At 40.3% G+C, this 23422-nt stretch overlaps 10 non-coding genes across 10 annotated transcripts; 4 read left to right on the top strand and 6 right to left on the bottom strand.

Moving 5' to 3' along the window:
* Positions 1–72: 72 nt before the first annotated feature.
* On the top strand, positions 73–143 carry TRNAG-GCC (transfer RNA glycine (anticodon GCC)). Its single transcript has one exon. It is a non-coding gene; the product is annotated as a tRNA-Gly (tRNA).
* Positions 144–860: 717 nt separating this feature from the next.
* Positions 861–931, top strand: TRNAG-GCC (transfer RNA glycine (anticodon GCC)). The gene has a single exon. It is a non-coding gene; the product is annotated as a tRNA-Gly (tRNA).
* A 456-nt stretch (positions 932–1387) lies between these two features.
* TRNAG-GCC (transfer RNA glycine (anticodon GCC)) lies at positions 1388–1458 on the top strand. The gene has a single exon. It is a non-coding gene; the product is annotated as a tRNA-Gly (tRNA).
* A 715-nt stretch (positions 1459–2173) lies between these two features.
* Positions 2174–2244, top strand: TRNAG-GCC (transfer RNA glycine (anticodon GCC)). The gene has a single exon. It is a non-coding gene; the product is annotated as a tRNA-Gly (tRNA).
* A 713-nt stretch (positions 2245–2957) lies between these two features.
* Positions 2958–3028, bottom strand: TRNAG-GCC (transfer RNA glycine (anticodon GCC)). Its single transcript has one exon. It is a non-coding gene; the product is annotated as a tRNA-Gly (tRNA).
* Positions 3029–3483: 455 nt separating this feature from the next.
* TRNAG-ACC (transfer RNA glycine (anticodon ACC)) lies at positions 3484–3554 on the bottom strand. The gene has a single exon. It is a non-coding gene; the product is annotated as a tRNA-Gly (tRNA).
* A 1241-nt stretch (positions 3555–4795) lies between these two features.
* Positions 4796–4866, bottom strand: TRNAG-GCC (transfer RNA glycine (anticodon GCC)). The gene has a single exon. It is a non-coding gene; the product is annotated as a tRNA-Gly (tRNA).
* A 455-nt stretch (positions 4867–5321) lies between these two features.
* TRNAG-GCC (transfer RNA glycine (anticodon GCC)) lies at positions 5322–5392 on the bottom strand. Its single transcript has one exon. It is a non-coding gene; the product is annotated as a tRNA-Gly (tRNA).
* Positions 5393–5845: 453 nt separating this feature from the next.
* On the bottom strand, positions 5846–5916 carry TRNAG-GCC (transfer RNA glycine (anticodon GCC)). The gene has a single exon. It is a non-coding gene; the product is annotated as a tRNA-Gly (tRNA).
* Positions 5917–6371: 455 nt separating this feature from the next.
* Positions 6372–6442, bottom strand: TRNAG-ACC (transfer RNA glycine (anticodon ACC)). Its single transcript has one exon. It is a non-coding gene; the product is annotated as a tRNA-Gly (tRNA).
* Positions 6443–23422: the final 16980 nt, after the last annotated feature.

The raw sequence follows: 23422 nt of genomic DNA, 5'->3' as shown, positions 1-23422 counted from the left end.
CAAAAAAGAAAATCTCTCATTCTTTATGAAAGAGTAGAAGCGCTGCAGAGAAACTAGCTTGCTCGAGTTCGAGCATCGGTGGTTCAGTGGTAGAATGCTCGCCTGCCACGCGGGTGGCCCGGGTTCGATTCCCGGCCGATGCACTTTTATGGATTTATATTATTTTTTGTATCTTTCTGTGATATCCATTTATCATGGAAAGACCGAGTGCATACTCTTCCATCTTTTTAAGCAATAAATTTCATTCAAGCGAAAAGGGTGTACAAAAAAGAAAATCTCTCATTCTTTATGAAAGAGTAGAAGCGCTGCAGAGAAACTAGCTTGCTCGAGTTCGAGCATCGGTGGTTCAGTGGTAGAATGATCGCCTGCCACGCGGGTGGCCCGGGTTCGATTCCCGGCCGATGCACTTTTATGGATTTTATATTATTTTTGTATCTTTCTGTGATATCCATTTATCATGGAAAGACCGAGTGCATACTCTTCCATCTTTTTAAGCAATAAATTTTCATTCAAGCGAAAAGGGTGTACAAAAAAGAAAATCTCTCATTCTTTATGAAAGAGTAGAAGCGCTGCAGAGAAACTAGCTTGCTCGAGTTCGAGCATCGGTGGTTCAGTGGTAGAATGCTCGCCTGCCACGCGGGTGGCCCGGGTTCGATTCCGGCCGATGCACTTTATGGATTTTATATTATTTTTGTATCTTTCTGTGATATCCATTTATCATGGAAAGACCGAGTGCATACTCTTCCATCTATTTAAGCAATAAATTTCATTCAAGCGAAAAGGGTGTACAAAAAAGAAAATCTCTCATTCTTTATGAAAGAGTAGAAGCGCTGCAGAGAAACTAGCTTGCTCGAGTTCGAGCATCGGTGGTTCAGTGGTAGAATGCTCGCCTGCCACGCGGGCGGCCCGGGTTCGATTCCCGGCCGATGCACTTTTATGGATTTTATATTATTTTTGTATCTTTCTGTGATATCCATTTATCATGGAAAGACCGAGTGCATACTCTTCCATCTTTTTAAGCAATAAATTTCATTCAAGCGAAAAGGGTGTACAAAAAAGAAAATCTCTCATTCTTTATGAAAGAGTAGAAGCGCTGCAGAGAAACTAGCTTGCTCGAGTTCGAGCATCGGTGGCTCAGTGGTAGAATGCTCGCCTGCCCCGCGGGCGGCCCGGGTTTGATTTCCGGCCGATGCACTTTTATGGATTTTATATTATTTTTTGTATCTTTCTGTGATATCCATTTATCATGGAAAGACCGAGTGCATACTCTTCCATCTTTTTAAGCAATAAATTTCATTCAAACGAAAAGGGTGTACAAAAAAGAAAATCTCTCATTCTTTATGAAAGAGTAGAAGCGCTGCAGAGAAACTAGCTTGCTCGAGTTCGAGCATCGGTGGTTCAGTGGTAGAATGCTCGCCTGCCACGCGGGCGGCCCGGGTTCGATTCCCGGCCGATGCACTTTTATGGATTTTATATTATTTTTGTATCTTCTGTGATATCCATTTAATCATGGAAAGACCGAGTGCATACTCTTCCATCTTTTTAAGCAATAAATTTCATTCAAGCGAAAAGGTGTACAAAAAAGAAAATCTCTCATTCTTTATGAAAGAGTAGAAGCGCTGCAGAGAAACTAGCTTGCTCGAGTTCGAGCATCGGTGGTTCAGTGGTAGAAAGCTCGCCGACCACGCGGGCGGCCCGGGTTCGATTCCCGGCATATGCACTTTTATGGAATTTATATTATTTTCGTATCTTTCTGTGATATCCATTTATCATGGAAAGACCGAGTGCATACTCTCCATCTTTTTAAGCAATAAATTTCATTCAAGCGAAAAGGGTGTACAAAAAAGAAAATCTCTCATTCTTTATGAAAGAGTAGAAGCGCTGCAGAGAAACTAGCTTGCTCGAGTTCGAGCATCGGTGGTTCAGTGGTAGAAAGCTCGCCGACCACGCGGGCGGCCCGGGTTCGATCCTGGCTGATGCACTTTTATGGATTTTATATTATTTTTGTATCTTTCTGTGATATCCATTTATCATGGAAAGACCGAGTGCATACTCTTCCATCTTTTTAAGCAATAAATTTCATCCAAGCGAAAAAGGGGTACAAAAAGGAAAATCTCTCATTCTTTATGAAAGAGTAGAAGCGCTGCAGAGAAATTAGCTTGCTCGAGTTCGAGCATCGGTGGTTCAGTGGTAGAATGCTCGCCTGCCACGCGGGCGGCCCGGGTTCGATTCCCGGCCGATGCACTTTTATGGATTTTATATTATTTTTGTATCATTCTGTGATATCCAATTTATCATGGAAAGACCGAGTGCATACTCTTCCATCTTTTTAAGCAATAAATTTCATTCAAGCGAAAGGGTGTACAAAAAAGAAAATCTCTCATTCTTTATGAAAGAGTAGAAGCGCTGCAGAGAAACTAGCTTGCTCGAGTTCGAGCATCGGTGGTTCAGTGGTAGAATGCTCGCCTGCCACGCGGGTGGCCCGGGTCGATTCCCGGCCGATGCACTTTTATGGATTTTATATATTTTTGTATCTTTCTGTGATATCCATTTATCATGGAAAGACCGAGTGCATACTCTTCCATCTTTTTAAGCAATAAATTTCATTCAAGCGAAAAGGGTGTACAAAAAAGAAAATCTCTCATTCTTTTATGAAAGAGTAGAAGCGCTGCAGAGAAACTAGCTTGCTCGAGTTCGAGCATCGGCGGGTCGGGAACCGGAGACCGCGTGCCACGCGGGTGGCCCGGGTTCGATTCCCGGCCGATGCTCGAACTCGAGCAAGCTAGTTTCTCTGCAGCGCTTCTACTCTTTCATAAAGAATGAGAGATTTCTTTTTTGTACACCCTTTTCGCTTGAATGAAATTTATTGCTTAAAAAGATGGAAGAGTATGCACTCGGTCTTTCATGATAAATGGATATCACAGAAAGATACAAAAATAATATAAAATCCATAAAAGTGCATCGGCCGGGAATCGAACCCGGGCCACCCGCGTGGCAGGCGAGCATTCTACCACTGAACCACCGATGCTCGAACTCGAGCAAGCTAGTTTCTCTGCAGCGCTTCTACTCTTTCATAAAGAATGAGAGATTTTCTTTTTTGTAACACCCTTTTCGCTTGAATGAAATTTATTGCTTAAAAAGATGGAAGAGTATGCACTCGGTCTTTCCATGATAAATGGATATCACAGAATGATACAAAAATAATATAAAATCCATAAAAGTGCATCGGCCGGGAATCGAACCCGGGCCGCCCGCGTGGCAGGCGAGCATTCTACCACTGAACCACCGATGCTCGAACTCGAGCAAGCTAATTTCTCTGCAGCGCTTCTACTCTTTCATAAAGAATGAGAGATTTTCCTTTTTGTACACCCTTTCGCTTGGATGAAATTTATTGCTTAAAAAGATGGAAGAGTATGCACTCGGTCTTTCCATGATAAATGGATATCACAGAAAGATACAAAAATAATATAAAATCCATAAAAGTGCATCAGCCAGGAATCGAACCCGGGCCGCCCGCGTGGTCGGCGAGCTTTCTACCACTGAACCACCGATGCTCGAACTCGAGCAAGCTAGTTTCTCTGCAGCGCTTCTACTCTTTCATAAAGAATGAGAGATTTTCTTTTTTGTACACCCTTTTCGCTTGAATGAAATTTATTGCTTAAAAAGATGGAAGAGTATGCACTCGGTCTTTCCATGATAAATGGATATCACAGAAAGATACGAAAATAATATAAATTCCATAAAAGTGCATATGCCGGGAATCGAACCGGGCCGCCCGCGTGGTCGGCGAGCTTTCTACCACTGAACCACCGATGCTCGAACTCGAGCAAGCTAGTTTCTCTGCAGCGCTTCTACTCTTCATAAGAATGAGAGATTTCTTTTTTGTACACCCTTTTCGCTTGAATGAAATTTATTGCTTAAAAAGATGGAAGAGTATGCACTCGGTCTTTCATGATAAATGGATATCACAGAAAGATACAAAAATAATATAAAATCCATAAAAGTGCATCGGCCGGAATCGAACCCGGGCCGCCCGCGTGGCAGGCGAGCATTCTACCACTTGATTACCACCGATGCTCGAACTCGAGCAAGCTAGTTTCTCTGCAGCGCTTCTACTCTTTCATAAAGAATGAGAGATTTTCTTTTTTGTACACCCTTTTCGTTTGAATGAAATTTATTGCTTAAAAAGATGGAAGAGTATGCACTCGGTCTTTCCATGATAAATGGATATCACAGAAAGATACAAAAATAATATAAAATCCATAAAAGTGCATCGGCCGGAAATCAAACCCGGGCCGCCCGCGGGGCAGGCGAGCATTCTACCACTGAGCCACCGATGCTCGAACTCGAGCAAGCTAGTTTCTCTGCAGCGCTTCTACTCTTTCATAAAGAATGAGAGATTTTTCTTTTTTGTACACCCTTTTCGCTTGAATGAAATTTATTGCTTAAAAAGATGGAAGAGTATGCACTCGGTCTTTCCATGATAAATGGATATCACAGAAAGATACAAAAATAATATAAAATCCATAAAAGTGCATCGGCCGGGAATCGAACCCGGGCCGCCCGCGTGGCAGGCGAGCATTCTACCACTGAACCACCGATGCTCGAACTCGAGCAAGCTAGTTTCTCTGCAGCGCTTCTACTCTTTCATAAAGAAGAGAGATTTTCTTTTTTGTACACCCTTTTCGCTTGAATGAAATTTATTGCTTAAATAGATGGAAGAGTATGCACTCGGTCTTTCCATGATAAATGGATATCACAGAAAGATACAAAAATAATATAAAATCCATAAAAGTGCATCGGCCGGGAATCGAACCCGGGCCACCCGCGTGGCAGGCGAGCATTCTACCACTGAACCACCGATGCTCGAACTCGAGCAAGCTAGTTTCTCTGCAGCGCTTCTACTCTTTCATAAAGAATGAGAGATTTTCTTTTTTGTACACCCTTTTCGCTTGAATGAAATTTATTGCTTAAAAAGATGGAAGAGTATGCACTCGGTCTTTCCATGATAAATGGATATCACAGAAAGATACAAAAATAATATAAAATCCATAAAAGTGCATCGGCCGGGAATCGAACCCGGGCCACCCGCGTGGCAGGCGATCATTCTACCACTGAACCACCGATGCTCGAACTCGAGCAAGCTAGTTTCTCTGCAGCGCTTCTACTCTTTCATAAAGAATGAGAGATTTTCTTTTTTGTACACCCTTTTCGCTTGAATGAAATTTATTGCTTAAAAAGATGGAAGAGTATGCACTCGGTCTTTCCATGATAAATGGATATCACAGAAAGATACAAAAATAATATAAAATCCATAAAAGTGCATCGGCCGGGAATCGAACCCGGGCCACCCGCGTGGCAGGCGAGCATTCTACCACTGAACCACCGATGCTCGAACTCGAGCAAGCTAGTTTCTCTGCAGCGCTTCTACTCTTTCATAAAGAATGAGAGATTTTCTTTTTTGTACACCCTTTTCGCTTGAATGAAATTTATTGCTTAAAAAGATGGAAGAGTATGCACTCGGTCTTTCCATGATAAATGGATATCACAGAAGATACAAAAATAATATAAAATCCATAAAAGTGCATCGGCCGGGAATCGAACCCGGGCCACCCGCGTGGCAGGCGATCATTCTACCACTGAACCACCGATGCTCGAACTCGAGCAAGCTAGTTTCTCTGCAGCGCTTCTACTCTTTCATAAAGAATGAGAGATTTTCTTTTTTGTACACCCTTTTCGCTTGAATGAAATTTATTGCTTAAAAAGATGGAAGAGTATGCACTCGGTCTTTCATGATAAATGGATATCACAGAAAGATACAAAAATAATATAAAATCCATAAAAGTGCATCGGCCGGGAATCGAACCCGGGCCACCCGCGTGGCAGGCGAGCATTCTACCACTGAACCACCGATGCTCGAACTCGAGCAAGCTAGTTTCTCTGCAGCGCTTCTACTCTTTCATAAAGAATGAGAGATTTTCTTTTTTGTACACCCTTTTCGCTTGAATGAAATTTATTGCTTAAAAGATGGAAGAGTATGCACTCGGTCTTTCCATGATAAATGGATATCACAGAATGATACAAAAATAATATAAAATCCATAAAAGTGCATCGGCCGGGAAATCGAACCCGGGCCGCCCGCGTGGCAGGCGAGCATTCTACCACTGAACCACCGATGCTCGAACTCGAGCAAGCTAATTTCTCTGCAGCGCTTCTACTCTTTCATAAAGAATGAGAGATTTTCCTTTTTGTACACCCTTTTCGCTTGGATGAAATTTATTGCTTAAAAAGATGGAAGAGTATGCACTCGGTCTTTCCATGATAAATGGATATCACAGAAAGATACAAAAATAATATAAAATCCATAAAAGTGCATCAGCCAGGAATCGAACCCGGGCCGCCCGCGTGGTCGGCGAGCTTTCTACCACTGAACCACCGATGCTCGAACTCGAGCAAGCTAGTTTCTCTGCAGCGCTTCTACTCTTTCATAAAGAATGAGAGATTTTCTTTTTTGTACACCCTTTTCGCTTGAATGAAATTTATTGCTTAAAAAGATGGAAGAGTATGCACTCGGTCTTTCCATGATAAATGGATATCACAGAAAGATACGAAAATAATATAAATTCCATAAAAGTGCATATGCCGGGAATCGAACCCGGGCCGCCCGCGTGGTCGGCGAGCTTTCTACCACTGAACCACCGATGCTCGAACTCGAGCAAGCTAGTTTCTCTGCAGCGCTTCTACTCTTTCATAAAGAATGAGAGATTTTCTTTTTTGTACACCCTTTTCGCTTGAATGAAATTTATTGCTTAAAAAGATGGAAGAGTATGCACTCGGTCTTTCCATGATAAATGGATATCACAGAAAGATACAAAAATAATATAAAATCCATAAAAGTGCATCGGCCGGAATCGAACCCGGGCCGCCCGCGTGGCAGGCGAGCATTCTACCACTGAACCACCGATGCTCGAACTCGAGCAAGCTAGTTTCTCTGCAGCGCTTCTACTCTTTCATAAAGAATGAGAGATTTTCTTTTTTGTACACCCTTTTCGTTTGAATGAAATTTATTGCTTAAAAAGATGGAAGAGTATGCACTCGGTCTTTCCATGATAAATGGATATCACAGAAAGATACAAAAATAATATAAAATCCATAAAAGTGCATCGGCCGAAATCAAACCCGGGCCGCCCGCGGGGCAGGCGAGCATTCTACCACTGAGCCACCGATGCTCGAACTCGAGCAAGCTAGTTTCTCTGCAGCGCTTCTACTCTTTCATAAAGAATGAGAGATTTTCTTTTTTGTACACCCTTTTCGCTTGAATGAAATTTATTGCTTAAAAAGATGGAAGAGTATGCACTCGGTCTTTCCATGATAAATGGATATCACAGAAAGATACAAAAATAATATAAAATCCATAAAAGTGCATCGGCCGGGAATCGAACCCGGGCCGCCCGCGTGGCAGGCGAGCATTCTACCACTGAACCACCGATGCTCGAACTCGAGCAAGCTAGTTTCTCTGCAGCGCTTCTACTCTTTCATAAAGAATGAGAGATTTTCTTTTTTGTACACCCTTTTCGCTTGAATGAAATTTATTGCTTAAAAAGATGGAAGAGTATGCACTCGGTCTTTCCATGATAAATGGATATCACAGAAAGATACAAAAATAATATAAAATCCATAAAAGTGCATCGGCCGGGAATCGAACCCGGGCCGCCCGCGTGGCAGGCGAGCATTCTACCACTGAACCACCGATGCTCGAACTCGAGCAAGCTAGTTTCTCTGCAGCGCTTCTACTCTTTCATAAAGAATGAGAGATTTTCTTTTTTGTACACCCTTTTCGCTTGAATGAAATTTATTGCTTAAAAAGATGGAAGAGTATGCACTCGGTCTTTCCATGATAAATGGATATCACAGAAAGATACAAAAATAATATAAAATCCATAAAAGTGCATCGGCCGGGAATCGAACCCGGGCCGCCCGCGTGGCAGGCGAGCATTCTACCACTGAACCACCGATGCTCGAACTCGAGCAAGCTAGTTTCTCTGCAGCGCTTCTACTCTTTCATAAAGAATGAGAGATTTTCTTTTTTTGTACACCCTTTTCGCTTGAATGAAATTTATTGCTTAAAAAGATGGAAGAGTATGCACTCGGTCTTTCCATGATAAATGGATATCACAGAAAGATACAAAAATAATATAAAATCCATAAAAGTGCATCGGCCGGGAATCGAACCCGGGCCGCCCGCGTGGCAGGCGAGCATTCTACCACTGAACCACCGATGCTCGAACTCGAGCAAGCTAGTTTCTCTGCAGCGCTTCTACTCTTTCATAAAGAATGAGAGATTTTCTTTTTTGTACACCCTTTTCGCTTGAATGAAATTTATTGCTTAAAAAGATGGAAGAGTATGCACTCGGTCTTTCCATGATAAATGGATATCACAGAAAGATACAAAAATAATATAAAATCCATAAAAGTGCATCGGCCGGGAATCGAACCCGGGCCGCCCGCGTGGCAGGCGAGCATTCTACCACTGAACCACCGATGCTCGAACTCGAGCAAGCTAGTTTCTCTGCAGCGCTTCTACTCTTTCATAAAGAATGAGAGATTTTCTTTTTTGTACACCCTTTTCGCTTGAATGAAATTTATTGCTTAAAAAGATGGAAGAGTATGCACTCGGTCTTTCCATGATAAATGGATATCACAGAAAGATACAAAAATAATATAAAATCCATAAAAGTGCATCGGCCGGGAATCGAACCCGGGCCGCCCGCGTGGCAGGCGAGCATTCTACCACTGAACCACCGATGCTCGAACTCGAGCAAGCTAGTTTCTCTGCAGCGCTTCTACTCTTTCATAAAGAATGAGAGATTTTCTTTTTTGTACACCCTTTTCGCTTGAATGAAATTTATTGCTTAAAAAGATGGAAGAGTATGCACTCGGTCTTTCCATGATAAATGGATATCACAGAAAGATACAAAAATAATATAAAATCCATAAAAGTGCATCGGCCGGGAATCGAACCCGGGCCGCCCGCGTGGCAGGCGAGCATTCTACCACTGAACCACCGATGCTCGAACTCGAGCAAGCTAGTTTCTCTGCAGCGCTTCTACTCTTTCATAAAGAATGAGAGATTTTCTTTTTTGTACACCCTTTTCGCTTGAATGAAATTTATTGCTTAAAAAGATGGAAGAGTATGCACTCGGTCTTTCCATGATAAATGGATATCACAGAAAGATACAAAAATAATATAAAATCCATAAAAGTGCATCGGCCGGGAATCGAACCCGGGCCGCCCGCGTGGCAGGCGAGCATTCTACCACTGAACCACCGATGCTCGAACTCGAGCAAGCTAGTTTCTCTGCAGCGCTTCTACTCTTTCATAAAGAATGAGAGATTTTCTTTTTTGTACACCCTTTTCGCTTGAATGAAATTTATTGCTTAAAAAGATGGAAGAGTATGCACTCGGTCTTTCCATGATAAATGGATATCACAGAAAGATACAAAAATAATATAAAATCCATAAAAGTGCATCGGCCGGGAATCGAACCCGGGCCGCCCGCGTGGCAGGCGAGCATTCTACCACTGAACCACCGATGCTCGAACTCGAGCAAGCTAGTTTCTCTGCAGCGCTTCTACTCTTTCATAAAGAATGAGAGATTTTCTTTTTTGTACACCCTTTTCGCTTGAATGAAATTTATTGCTTAAAAAGATGGAAGAGTATGCACTCGGTCTTTCCATGATAAATGGATATCACAGAAAGATACAAAAATAATATAAATCCATGAAAGTGCATCGGCCGGGAATCGAACCCGGGCCGCCCGCGTGGCAGGCGAGCACTCTACCACTGAACCACCGATGCTCGAACTCGAGCAAGCTAGTTTCTCTGCAGCGCTTCTACTCTTTCATAAAGAATGAGAGATTTTCCTTTTTGTACACCCTTTTCGCTTGAATGAAATTATTGCTTAAAAAGATGGAAGAGTATGCACTCGGTCTTTCCATGATAAATGGATATCACAGAAAAATACAAAAATAATATAAAATCCATAAAAGTGCATCGGCCGGGAATCGAACCCGGGCCGCCCGCGTGGCAGGCGAGCATTCTACCACTGAACCACCGATGCTCGAACTCGAGCAAGCTAGTTTCTCTGCAGCGCTTCTACTCTTTCATAAAGAATGAGAGATTTTCTTTTTTGTACACCCTTTTCGCTTGAATGAAATTTATTGCTTAAAAAGATGGAAGAGTATGCACTCGGTCTTTCCATGATAAATGGATATCACAGAAAGATACAAAAATAATATAAAATCCATAAAAGTGCATCGGCCGGGAATCGAACCCGGGCCGCCCGCGTGGCAGGCGAGCATTCTACCACTGAACCACCGATGCTCGAACTCGAGCAAGCTAGTTTCTCTGCAGCGCTTCTACTCTTTCATAAAGAATGAGAGATTTTCTTTTTTGTACACCCTTTTCGCTTGAATGAAATTTATTGCTTAAAAAGATGGAAGAGTATGCACTCGGTCTTTCCATGATAAATGGATATCACAGAAAGATACAAAAATAATATAAAATCCATAAAAGTGCATCGGCGGGAATCGAACCCGGGCCGCCCGCGTGGCAGGCGAGCATTCTACCACTGAACCGCCGATGCTCGAACTCGAGCAAGCTAGTTTCTCTGCAGCGCTTCTACTCTTTCATAAAGAATGAGAGATTTTCTTTTTTGTACACCCTTTTCGCTTGAATGAAATTTATTGCTTAAAAAGATGGAAGAGTATGCACTCGGTCTTTCCATGATAAATGGATATCACAGAAAGATACAAAAATAATATAAAATCCATAAAAGTGCATCGGCCGGAATCGAACCCGGGCCGCCCGCGTGGCAGGCGAGCATTCTACCACTGAACCACCGATGCTCGAACTCGAGCAAGCTAGTTTCTCTGCAGCGCTTCTACTCTTTCATAAAGAATGAGAGATTTTCTTTTTTGTACACCCTTTTCGCTTGAATGAAATTTATTGCTTAAAAAGATGGAAGAGTATGCACTCGGTCTTTCCATGATAAATGGATATCACAGAAAGATACAAAAATAATATAAAATCCATAAAAGTGCATCGGCCGGGAATCGAACCCGGGCCGCCCGCGTGGCAGGCGAGCATTCTACCACTGAACCACCGATGCTCGAACTCGAGCAAGCTAGTTTCTCTGCAGCGCTTCTACTCTTTCATAAAGAATGAGAGATTTTCTTTTTTGTACACCCTTTTCGCTTGAATGAAATTTATTGCTTAAAAAGATGGAAGAGTATGCACTCGGTCTTTCCATGATAATGATATCACAGAAAGATACAAAAATAATATAAAATCCATAAAAGTGCATCGGCCGGAATCGAACCCGGGCCGCCCGCGTGGCAGGCGAGCATTCTACCACTGAACCACCGATGCTCGAACTCGAGCAAGCTAGTTTCTCTGCAGCGCTTCTACTCTTTCATAAAGAATGAGAGATTTTCTTTTTTGTACACCCTTTTCGCTTGAATGAAATTATTGCTTAAAAAGATGGAAGAGTATGCACTCGGTCTTTCCATGATAAATGGATATCACAGAAAGATACAAAAATAATATAAAATCCATAAAAGTGCATCGGCCGGGAATCGAACCCGGGCCGCCCGCGTGGCAGGCGAGCATTCTACCACTGAACCACCGATGCTCGAACTCGAGCAAGCTAGTTTCTCTGCAGCGCTTCTACTCTTTCATAAAGAATGAGAGATTTTCTTTTTTGTACACCCTTTTCGCTTGAATGAAATTTATTGCTTAAAAAGATGGAAGAGTATGCACTCGGTCTTTCCATGATAAATGGATATCACAGAAAGATACAAAAATAATATAAAAATCCATAAAAGTGCATCGGCCGGGAATCGAACCCGGGCCGCCCGCGTGGCAGGCGAGCATTCTACCACTGAACCACCGATGCTCGAACTCGAGCAAGCTAGTTTCTCTGCAGCGCTTCTACTCTTTCATAAAGAATGAGAGATTTTCTTTTTTGTACACCCTTTTCGCTTGAATGAAATTTATTGCTTAAAAAGATGGAAGAGTATGCACTCGGTCTTTCCATGATAATGGATATCACAGAAAGATACAAAAATAATATAAAATCCATAAAAGTGCATCGGCCGGGAATCGAACCCGGGCCGCCCGCGTGGCAGGCGAGCATTCTACCACTGAACCACCGATGCTCGAACTCGAGCAAGCTAGTTTTCTCTGCAGCGCTTCTACTCTTTCATAAAGAATGAGAGATTTTCTTTTTTGTACACCCTTTTCGCTTGAATGAAATTTATTGCTTAAAAAGATGGAAGAGTATGCACTCGGTCTTTCCATGATAAATGGATATCACAGAAAGATACAAAAATAATATAAAATCCATAAAAGTGCATCGGCCGGGAATCGAACCCGGGCCGCCCGCGTGGCAGGCGAGCATTCTACCACTGAACCACCGATGCTCGAACTCGAGCAAGCTAGTTTCTCTGCAGCGCTTCTACTCTTTCATAAAGAATGAGAGATTTTCTTTTTTGTACACCCTTTTCGCTTGAATGAAATTTATTGCTTAAAAAGATGGAAGAGTATGCACTCGGTCTTTCCATGATAAATGGATATCACAGAAAGATACAAAAATAATATAAAATCCATAAAGTGCATCGGCCGGGAATCGAACCCGGGCCGCCCGCGTGGCAGGCGAGCATTCTACCACTGAACCACCGATGCTCGAACTCGAGCAAGCTAGTTTCTCTGCAGCGCTTCTACTCTTTCATAAAGAATGAGAGATTTTCTTTTTGTACACCCTTTTCGCTTGAATGAAATTTATTGCTTAAAAAGATGGAAGAGTATGCACTCGGTCTTTCCATGATAAATGGATATCACAGAAAGATACAAAAATAATATAAAATCCATAAAAGTGCATCGGCCGGGAATCGAACCCGGGCCGCCCGCGTGGCAGGCGAGCATTCTACCACTGAACCACCGATGCTCGAACTCGAGCAAGCTAGTTTCTCTGCAGCGCTTCTACTCTTTCATAAAGAATGAGAGATTTTCTTTTTTGTACACCCTTTTCGCTTGAATGAAATTTATTGCTTAAAAAGATGGAAGAGTATGCACTCGGTCTTTCCATGATAAATGATATCACAGAAAGATACAAAAATAATATAAAATCCATGAAAGTGCATCGGCCGGGAATCGAACCCGGGCCGCCCGCGTGGCAGGCGAGCACTCTACCACTGAACCACCGATGCTCGAACTCGAGCAAGCTAGTTTCTCTGCAGCGCTTCTACTCTTTCATAAAGAATGAGAGATTTTCCTTTTTGTACACCCTTTTCGCTTGAATGAAATTTATTGCTTAAAAAGATGGAAGAGTATGCACTCGGTCTTTCCATGATAAATGGATATCACAGAAAAATACAAAAATAATATAAAATCCATAAAAGTGCATCGGCCGGGAATCGAACCCGGGCCGCCCGCGTGGCAGGCGAGCATTCTACCACTGAACCACCGATGCTCGAACTCGAGCAAGCTAGTTTCTCTGCAGCGCTTCTACTCTTTCATAAAGAATGAGAGATTTTCTTTTTTGTACACCCTTTTCGCTTGAATGAAATTTATTGCTTAAAAAGATGGAAGAGTATGCACTCGGTCTTTCCATGATAAATGGATATCACAGAAAGATACAAAAATAATATAAAATCCATAAAAGTGCATCGGCCGGGAATCGAACCCGGGCCGCCCGCGTGGCAGGCGAGCATTCTACCACTGAACCACCGATGCTCGAACTCGAGCAAGCTAGTTTCTCTGCAGCGCTTCTACTCTTTCATAAAGAATGAGAGATTTTCTTTTTTGTACACCCTTTTCGCTTGAATGAAATTTATTGCTTAAAAAGATGGAAGAGTATGCACTCGGTCTTTCCATGATAAATGGATATCACAGAAAGATACAAAAATAATATAAAATCCATAAAAGTGCATCGGCCGGGAATCGAACCCGGGCCGCCCGCGTGGCAGGCGAGCATTCTACCACTGAACCGCCGATGCTCGAACTCGAGCAAGCTAGTTTCTCTGCAGCGCTTCTACTCTTTCATAAAGAATGAGAGATTTTCTTTTTTGTACACCCTTTTCGCTTGAATGAAATTTATTGCTTAAAAAGATGGAAGAGTATGCACTCGGTCTTTCCATGATAAATGGATATCACAGAAAGATACAAAAATAATATAAAATCCATAAAAGTGCATCGGCCGGGAATCGAACTCGGGCCGCCCGCGTGGCAGGCGAGCATTCTACCACTGAACCACCGATGCTCGAACTCGAGCAAGCTAGTTTCTCTGCAGCGCTTCTACTCTTTCATAAAGAATGAGAGATTTTCTTTTTTGTACACCCTTTTCGCTGGAATGAAATTTATTGCTTAAAAAGATGGAAGAGTATGCACTCGGTCTTTCCATGATAAATGGATATCACAGAAAGATACAAAAATAATATAAAATCCATAAAAGTGCATCGGCCGGGAATCGAACCCGGGCCGCCCGCGTGGCAGGCGAGCATTCTACCACTGAACCACCGATGCTCGAACTCGAGCAAGCTAGTTTCTCTGCAGCGCTTCTACTCTTTCATAAAGAATGAGAGATTTTCTTTTTTGTACACCCTTTTCGCTTGAATGAAATTTATTGCTTAAAAAGATGGAAGAGTATGCACTCGGTCTTTCCATGATAAATGGATATCACAGAAAGATACAAAAATAATATAAAATCCATGAAAGTGCATCGGCCGGGAATCGAACCCGGGCCGCCCGCGTGGCAGGCGAGCACTCTACCACTGAACCACCGATGCTCGAACTCGAGCAAGCTAGTTTCTCTGCAGCGCTTCTACTCTTTCATAAAGAATGAGAGATTTTCCTTTTTGTACACCCTTTTCGCTTGAATGAAATTTATTGCTTAAAAAGATGGAAGAGTATGCACTCGGTCTTTCCATGATAAATGGATATCACAGAAAGATACAAAAATAATATAAAATCCATAAAAGTGCATCGGCCGGGAATCGAACCCGGGCCGCCCGCGTGGCAGGCGAGCATTCTACCACTGAACCACCGATGCTCGAACTCGAGCAAGCTAGTTTCTCTGCAGCGCTTCTACTCTTTCATAAAGAATGAGAGATTTTCTTTTTTGTACACCCTTTTCGCTTGAATGAAATTTATTGCTTTAAAAGATGGAAGAGTATGCACTCGGTCTTTCCATGATAAATGGATATCACAGAAAGATACAAAAATAATATAAAATCCATAAAAGTGCATCGGCCGGGAATCGAACCCGGGCCGCCCGCGTGGCAGGCGAGCATTCTACCACTGAACCACCGATGCTCGAACTCGAGCAAGCTAGTTTCTCTGCAGCGCTTCTACTCTTTCATAAAGAATGAGAGATTTTCTTTTTTGTACACCCTTTTCGCTTGAATGAAATTTATTGCTTAAAAAGATGGAAGAGTATGCACTCGGTCTTTCCATGATAAATGGATATCACAGAAAGATACAAAAATAATATAAAATCCATAAAAGTGCATCGGCCGGGAATCGAACCCGGGCCGCCCGCGTGGCAGGCGAGCATTCTACCACTGAACCACCGATGCTCGAACTCGAGCAAGCTAGTTTCTCTGCAGCGCTTCTACTCTTTCATAAAGAATGAGAGATTTTCTTTTTTGTACACCCTTTTCGCTTGAATGAAATTTATTGCTTAAAAAGATGGAAGAGTATGCACTCGGTCTTTCCATGATAAATGGATATCACAGAAAGATACAAAAATAATATAAAATCCATAAAAGTGCATCGGCCGGGAATCGAACCCGGGCCGCCCGCGTGGCAGGCGAGCATTCTACCACTGAACCACCGATGCTCGAACTCGAGCAAGCTAGTTTCTCTGCAGCGCTTCTACTCTTTCATAAAGAATGAGAGATTTTCTTTTTTGTACACCCTTTTCGCTTGAATGAAATTTATTGCTTAAAAAGATGGAAGAGTATGCACTCGGTCTTTCCATGATAAATGGATATCACAGAAAGATACAAAAATAATATAAAATCCATAAAAGTGCATCGGCCGGGAATCGAACCCGGGCCGCCCGCGTGGCAGGCGAGCATTCTACCACTGAACCACCGATGCTCGAACTCGAGCAAGCTAGTTTCTCTGCAGCGCTTCTACTCTTTCATAAAGAATGAGAGATTTTCTTTTTTGTACACCCTTTTCGCTTGAATGAAATTTATTGCTTAAAAAGATGGAAGAGTATGCACTCGGTCTTTCCATGATAAATGGATATCACAGAAAGATACAAAAATAATATAAAATCCATAAAAGTGCATCGGCCGGGAATCGAACCCGGGCCGCCCGCGTGGCAGGCGAGCATTCTACCACTGAACCACCGATGCTCGAACTCGAGCAAGCTAGTTTCTCTGCAGCGCTTCTACTCTTTCATAAAGAATGAGAGATTTTCTTTTTTGTACACCCTTTTCGCTTGAATGAAATTTATTGCTTAAAAAGATGGAAGAGTATGCACTCGGTCTTTCCATCATAAATGGATATCACAGAAAGATACAAAAATAATATAAAATCCATAAAAGTGCATCGGCCGGGAATCGAACCCGGGCCGCCCGCGTGGCAGGCGAGCATTCTACCACTGAACCACCGATGCTCGAACTCGAGCAAGCTAGTTTCTCTGCAGCGCTTCTACTCTTTCATAAAGAATGAGAGATTTTCTTTTTTGTACACCCTTTTCGCTGGAATGAAATTTATTGCTTAAAAAGATGGAAGAGTATGCACTCGGTCTTTCCATGATAAATGGATATCACAGAAAGATACAAAAATAATATAAAATCCATAAAAGTGCATCGGCCGGGAATCGAACCCGGGCCGCCCGCGTGGCAGGCGAGCATTCTACCACTGAACCACCGATGCTCGAACTCGAGCAAGCTAGTTTCTCTGCAGCGCTTCTACTCTTTCATAAAGAATGAGAGATTTTCTTTTTTGTACACCCTTTTCGCTTGAATGAAATTTATTGCTTAAAAAGATGGAAGAGTATGCACTCGGTCTTTCCATGATAAATGGATATCACAGAAAGATACAAAAATAATATAAAATCCATGAAAGTGCATCGGCCGGGAATCGAACCCGGGCCGCCCGCGTGGCAGGCGAGCACTCTACCACTGAACCACCGATGCTCGAACTCGAGCAAGCTAGTTTCTCTGCAGCGCTTCTACTCTTTCATAAAGAATGAGAGATTTTCCTTTTTGTACACCCTTTTCGCTTGAATGAAATTTATTGCTTAAAAAGATGGAAGAGTATGCACTCGGTCTTTCCATGATAAATGGATATCACAGAAAGATACAAAAATAATATAAAATCCATGAAAGTGCATCGGCCGGGAATCGAACCCGGGCCGCCCGCGTGGCAGGCGAGCACTCTACCACTGAACCACCGATGCTCGAACTCGAGCAAGCTAGTTTCTCTGCAGCGCTTCTACTCTTTCATAAAGAATGAGAGATTTTCCTTTTTGTACACCCTTTTCGCTTGAATGAAATTTATTGCTTAAAAAGATGGAAGAGTATGCACTCGGTCTTTCCATGATAAATGGATATCACAGAAAAATACAAAAATAATATAAAATCCATAAAAGTGCATCGGCCGGGAATCGAACCCGGGCCGCCCGCATGGCAGGCGAGCATTCTACCACTGAACCACCGATGCTCGAACTCGAGCAAGCTAGTTTCTCTGCAGCGCTTCTACTCTTTCATAAAGAATGAGAGATTTTCTTTTTTGTACACCCTTTTCGCTTGAATGAAATTTATTGCTTAAAAAGATGGAAGAGTATGCACTCGGTCTTTCCATGATAAATGGATATCACAGAAAGATACAAAAATAATATAAAATCCATAAAAGTGCATCGGCCGGGAATCGAACCCGGGCCGCCCGCGTGGCAGGCGAGCATTCTACCACTGAACCACCGATGCTCGAACTCGAGCAAGCTAGTTTCTCTGCAGCGCTTCTACTCTTTCATAAAGAATGAGAGATTTTCTTTTTTGTACACCCTTTTCGCTTGAATGAAATTTATTGCTTAAAAAGATGGAAGAGTATGCACTCGGTCTTTCCATGATAAATGGATATCACAGAAAGATACAAAAATAATATAAAATCCATAAAAGTGCATCGGCCGGGAATCGAACCCGGGCCGCCCGCGTGGCAGGCGAGCATTCTACCACTGAACCACCGATGCTCGAACTCGAGCAAGCTAGTTTCTCTGCAGCGCTTCTACTCTTTCATAAAGAATGAGAGATTTTCTTTTTTGTACACCCTTTTCGCTTGGATGAAAGTTATTGCTTAAAAAGGTCCTACAATACAAATGTATATCACAGACAGAAATAAAAATAACAAAAAATTCTTAGCACTGCATCATTTTTATTAGGTGTTTATTTGGCGATGACGAATAATTTCATAAATAATAAAGTATAATTTTCATCTATAATGAAATCGGGATTTCTTAAACTTATTAATTTATGACACTAATAAATGTTGGAAATCGCAATTTTTTACAAGGTAAAAAAAAAGAAAAAGATTTTGCATTTTTATTTGCATCAAAATAAATTTTAAATATGGATTGAGTCTAAGTGATGAGACAGGCTCCGACCGAATCCAACGTGGTTAGGACTCATAAATTTTTTATAAACTTTCATACTTCTCTTAAACTAATGTTTGATTCAGTTACCTAGTTTAAAAAATTTGTAAGGTATAAAAAAGTACAGCGATGTTCTATTTCTGTTCTGTGCTTTGAGAGGCTAGCACAAACTGTTAAATAACTTACATTTAGCATAAGATTTTGAGTTCTGTACATTTTTGTTTTAGTTGTCTTTAAGTTTCAGTCTGTACAATCCCAGGCGTTGGACGTTTCCCCCCCCCCTCCACTGTATTAAGCTGCAACTGAGTGCTAGAAATAGCCACATGTTTTGGAAAATTCTGTTAATAAATCTTAGGGGAGGAGTGGTTGTTGTTGTTCATTTACGTCGCACTAGAGCTGCACAATGGGCTATTGGCGACGGTCTGGGAAACATCCCTGAGGATGATCCGAAGACATGCCATCGCAATTTTGATCCTCTGCAGAGGGAGGGGAGGCTTGGTAACTCAGGGGATTGAGCGCTCGCCTCCCAATGAGGTGACCGTGGTTTGAATCTTTGGGTGGTAGATACGAATTCTGCTCCCAGCTCTTACCGACGACAGTCCTGATATAGAATAACCTCTGTGGTAGAAGGATCATGGGATAGAATCCCCTTGCCGTCGAGTTGACCGTGGGAGATTTTCGTGGTTTATCTCTCCATGCAACCCAAATTCGGGTTAGTTTCATCAAAGTTCCTTCATGATGGCTAGTTCGTCCCATTGTGTTTGATCCAGAATTTCTATTGTCTTCTAGATTGTGTTCAAAACTACTAGTCTACGGAGTTGAACATTGATAGCCATAAACTCAGAATTGGGTCTATTGTTCAACGTTGGTTATAAAATATACAAAAATTTTTTGGAGTCTTAAGGACTCTCTAATCGTAACGAACCCCTGTTCTCGGTATAGTATGGCGCCCGGAGCATTGATGAAAGAGGATGTCAAGTGTTTTTTTCTTCCAAGGCATCTTCTATACAACCTAGAACTGGCACTCAGTGGCCATTTCCTTTTTTCAAAATTGAACAGAATTTCATCTGAAATAATGTTCTCCGAAGACAATGCTGTGAAACTATCTGCCGTGAACTTGTTTAATAGACGGAACTAGATTTTTTTTCTCAGATGGCTTGAATAGGTAGATCCTACTATCGGCAAATGTCCGAGTATGTTTGATGTAAAACAGAAATCATCAACTCTGTCTTTTAATTCCATACGAGTATAATATTTTTTTGAGCACTGCTTGTAACTAATTTTTTGAAGTCATTGTAACTTTTTTTGGATTCTGTTTCTTAATTTCATACAAATTCTACTTAAAAATAACTTTCTAGTTCCTATAAGGAAATTACAAATCAAATGACAGTTGAACTAATAAGTGTTAAATTAAATTAAATATAAACAAATTAAATTTATCAGAGTTTTTGATTACCACATTTACACAAGATTTGCATGTTTGAGGTGCTACTAGACATTATTGTTTTTAAAAATTGAGTTCTCGTCTAATATTTGCCCAATTACAAATATTCTTGATGCATAGTACGTACTTTGGTCATCGGATAGCGGAATTTAAGATTATCTCAAATTGATGAAAACGATAATAAACAGAATTCCGCTTCTGAAAAACCATTTGGTGTTTAACTTTCGTCGCTAGATAAAAAACATATCTTTATAAGTTCAGATATAATACGGTATACTGGATTCCTTTAACAAGAACTTCTGGTCTGATAAAAGTTTTGTCATTATTTTATTTATTTATAAACAAAGTAATCGTTTATTAATTTGAGTGTTTATTCGAATGGATATCGTTTGCAATAGATTTGTTTTGCGGTTCTCTGATTGTGTTTATTTGATTGCTTATCATTGTTTATATGATAAAAAGAAATAACCGTTCGATATACATTTGAAGTGTTTTAAATATTTAATCTAAAAACAGTTAAATGCATCAAAAATTACTAATAGAAATTTTTTCATTAAAAAATTATTTACAGCTTAACTGACCTTTTTACATTAACCATGATTTGTACTCTTGTGAGTAAAAGGGGGCGTTTTAGAAAAAATGCAAACAAGAATTAATTTTTACAATACAAAGTGACGATTTCATTGCTAGAAACACCGCTTTGGGCTTGTCCCCACTTCAGACTTGCAGCTCGTGCGCCTTCATACTTTGATCTTGGTATACCCAGGGTGCATAGCTAAATTATATATATATATGTAGGAATGGTGCCAGGAAGTCCAGATGGGGAAGTCCCGAATTTATAATTAACTCTCTTCGATAGAACAATCTAATTACTTATACACATCCGATTTGGCGACCACTGCGGGAAGGCAGCTCTCACCAATCATGTCACTTTTATTTCTATTAAATGTTATGTTTGATTGCTAAATTATCGTCGTTATTTCATCTTATGCTCCACAAACTCCTACATATATATTAAATGTTAATAAACACAATGCAAAAGCATTATCAAAAACTTCACATGATCAGGATGAAATAGCTAATTTCTGACAAAGCTAATTCAATAAATAATTGACAGTGACGAATTTCTTGTTATATTAGCCACTGTAAATGTAAAATTTGAGCATATAATGCAACATTGAGTCGCACGCTCAATTTTTTAAATTAAAAATTACTTTTTGATTACGCTAATAGCAATAATTTTAATTCATAATTAGTTAAAACTATAATTTAAAAAAAACTATCGGGTAGATTTTTTAGATCTAAATATAAGTTATTTATAAAAGTAAATTCAACAAAACATAAACAAGATTAATATTACTGATCATACTGACTTTATAAAGATATATACAGAATTAAGCAAACTAAGAAAACTTAATAATTTCATATTACAAATGTAAATTTGTGAATCGTGTAGGGCCCGGATAGCCAGTTTGGCAGGGCGCTGGACTCACGCCTGTAAGGAAGGGAGTTCGAATCCAGCCGACAGCATCAAATTAGTAAATTAACGTAATTTAATAACCCCTTCTAAATTTGCTATTAGTTCAGCATTTCTCTAATAAAACGATTAAAAAATTTTTCAATAGTTTTGGAATATAAATACAATTAAGTATTGAAGCTAAACATTTTTGTCAGAAGTAAATTATATGGTCCCCACATCATAATATTTAACAAATCTGATGTTATTGAATTTTTTATTTCAATTGTTTTTAAATCCAATCATTAAAAAATGAATTGAAGTTTTTCTGGGAAGACAAATCTGAATTAACAAAGGATTCTTTACTGCATTTGCTCAATAGTAAAATAGTGAAATGCACTTAAAAAAAAAAAAAAATCTGGCTTTTAAATATTATTGAGTATTTTTCATAAAATAAGTTAACAGCACTAAAAATTTTACAAGTAATAAAATACAATAAAAAATTTAATGCAACTAGTGGACGGTCCCTTAGGTAAAAAAAAAAAATCCTAAGATTGATAAATCTCAATTAATTCTTGTCTTTATTAATTTTAATGTACAAAAGAAAGATGTAAATTTTGAGGTGATAAAGCTTTGCGATTGTTGACTGCCCTGGGCCTACATAAAAATACATAATTAGTGAATGATCCGCATGTACTGATCTATAAATAGAACAGGGGCATTAGCTTACCTGTTACAAAGAGAACGGTACCAGTAAGGAATTTAACAAGAAAAATAAATATTTATTTTGCTAATAGGAAAAAACATTTAGCAAAGTTTAGTTGGTCCCGATGACCCGCATAAATTCGAGACATTTTTCGGTTCGATTCCAAAGGGCAGAAAATGAAGCCTGAAATCGAGAATCTCTTGCAAAATGCAGCCAGAGTAGCACACGAGAGTTCAAAAATCGTTACAACCTTATCCAGCTGAATGTAAGCACATTCGAATCCGCAAGTATTTCATGAAGCCTACGGATTAGGATTTTTAAGGCTTAATCTATGTAGGAGGAGGACAAAAATTGCAAAATATTACCCTAATTTGAAATTATATTGTTAAAAATTATATCATAATTTGCCCGTATAATTTATGACCTTAATGTTTTTCTCGATCATTCTTAAGTTAAAAAAAATAAATATAAAAACTATTTGTGATTCTAATTTCATAATTTTATCGGAAATTTTTTCAATTCGCTTTAGTTTCAGAGATGTTCACGGCTGTGGAGGAATTCACTATATACATTAATAAAATGCAAACTAATTTTCAAAGACTTGACGTGATCATGATAAAACAACTAGTTTCTGACGATTCCGAGAGATTTTTCGGTTCGATTTCAGAGAGTGGAAAATGAACCCTGAAATTGAGAATATCTTGCTCATGCAGCAGAGTTGCACATGGGAGTGCTAGAATCTCACCGAACTCAGCTCAGTAGACGCACATGTGGACTCGCAAGTATTTCATCTAATATGTAAAATGATTGGCGCTTTGATAAGGTATGAACCGACGCTAGGCCGAAATGAATTGTGGTTGAATGAATTGCGAAAACTTTGAATAGTACAATGTGAAAAGCACGCTTTTGCATAAAATGTGGCGGAAATCGACATGGTAAAAATCTCATTTTCGAAAAGGGAAAATTAAGCACTTTTTAAAAACACCAAATGAAAAAAGCACCTTTAAGGGCTTTTAATAAACGAAAATTTGAAATAAGCACCTTTAAGCACTTTTTAAAAATGCTACGAACCATGTTTAAAGAGGGACTGCTTTATGTCTGATTTTTCATAATTTAAAATATAGACTGCACTAATTAATTGCATATTCAAT

This window comes from Parasteatoda tepidariorum, chromosome 8 (genome assembly GCF_982258835.1).
Source record: "Parasteatoda tepidariorum strain Cologne lab strain chromosome 8, Ptep-v5.0, whole genome shotgun sequence".
Classification (NCBI taxonomy): Eukaryota; Metazoa; Arthropoda; class Arachnida; order Araneae; family Theridiidae; genus Parasteatoda; species Parasteatoda tepidariorum.
This window is presented reverse-complemented; position numbering and strand designations above follow the sequence as displayed.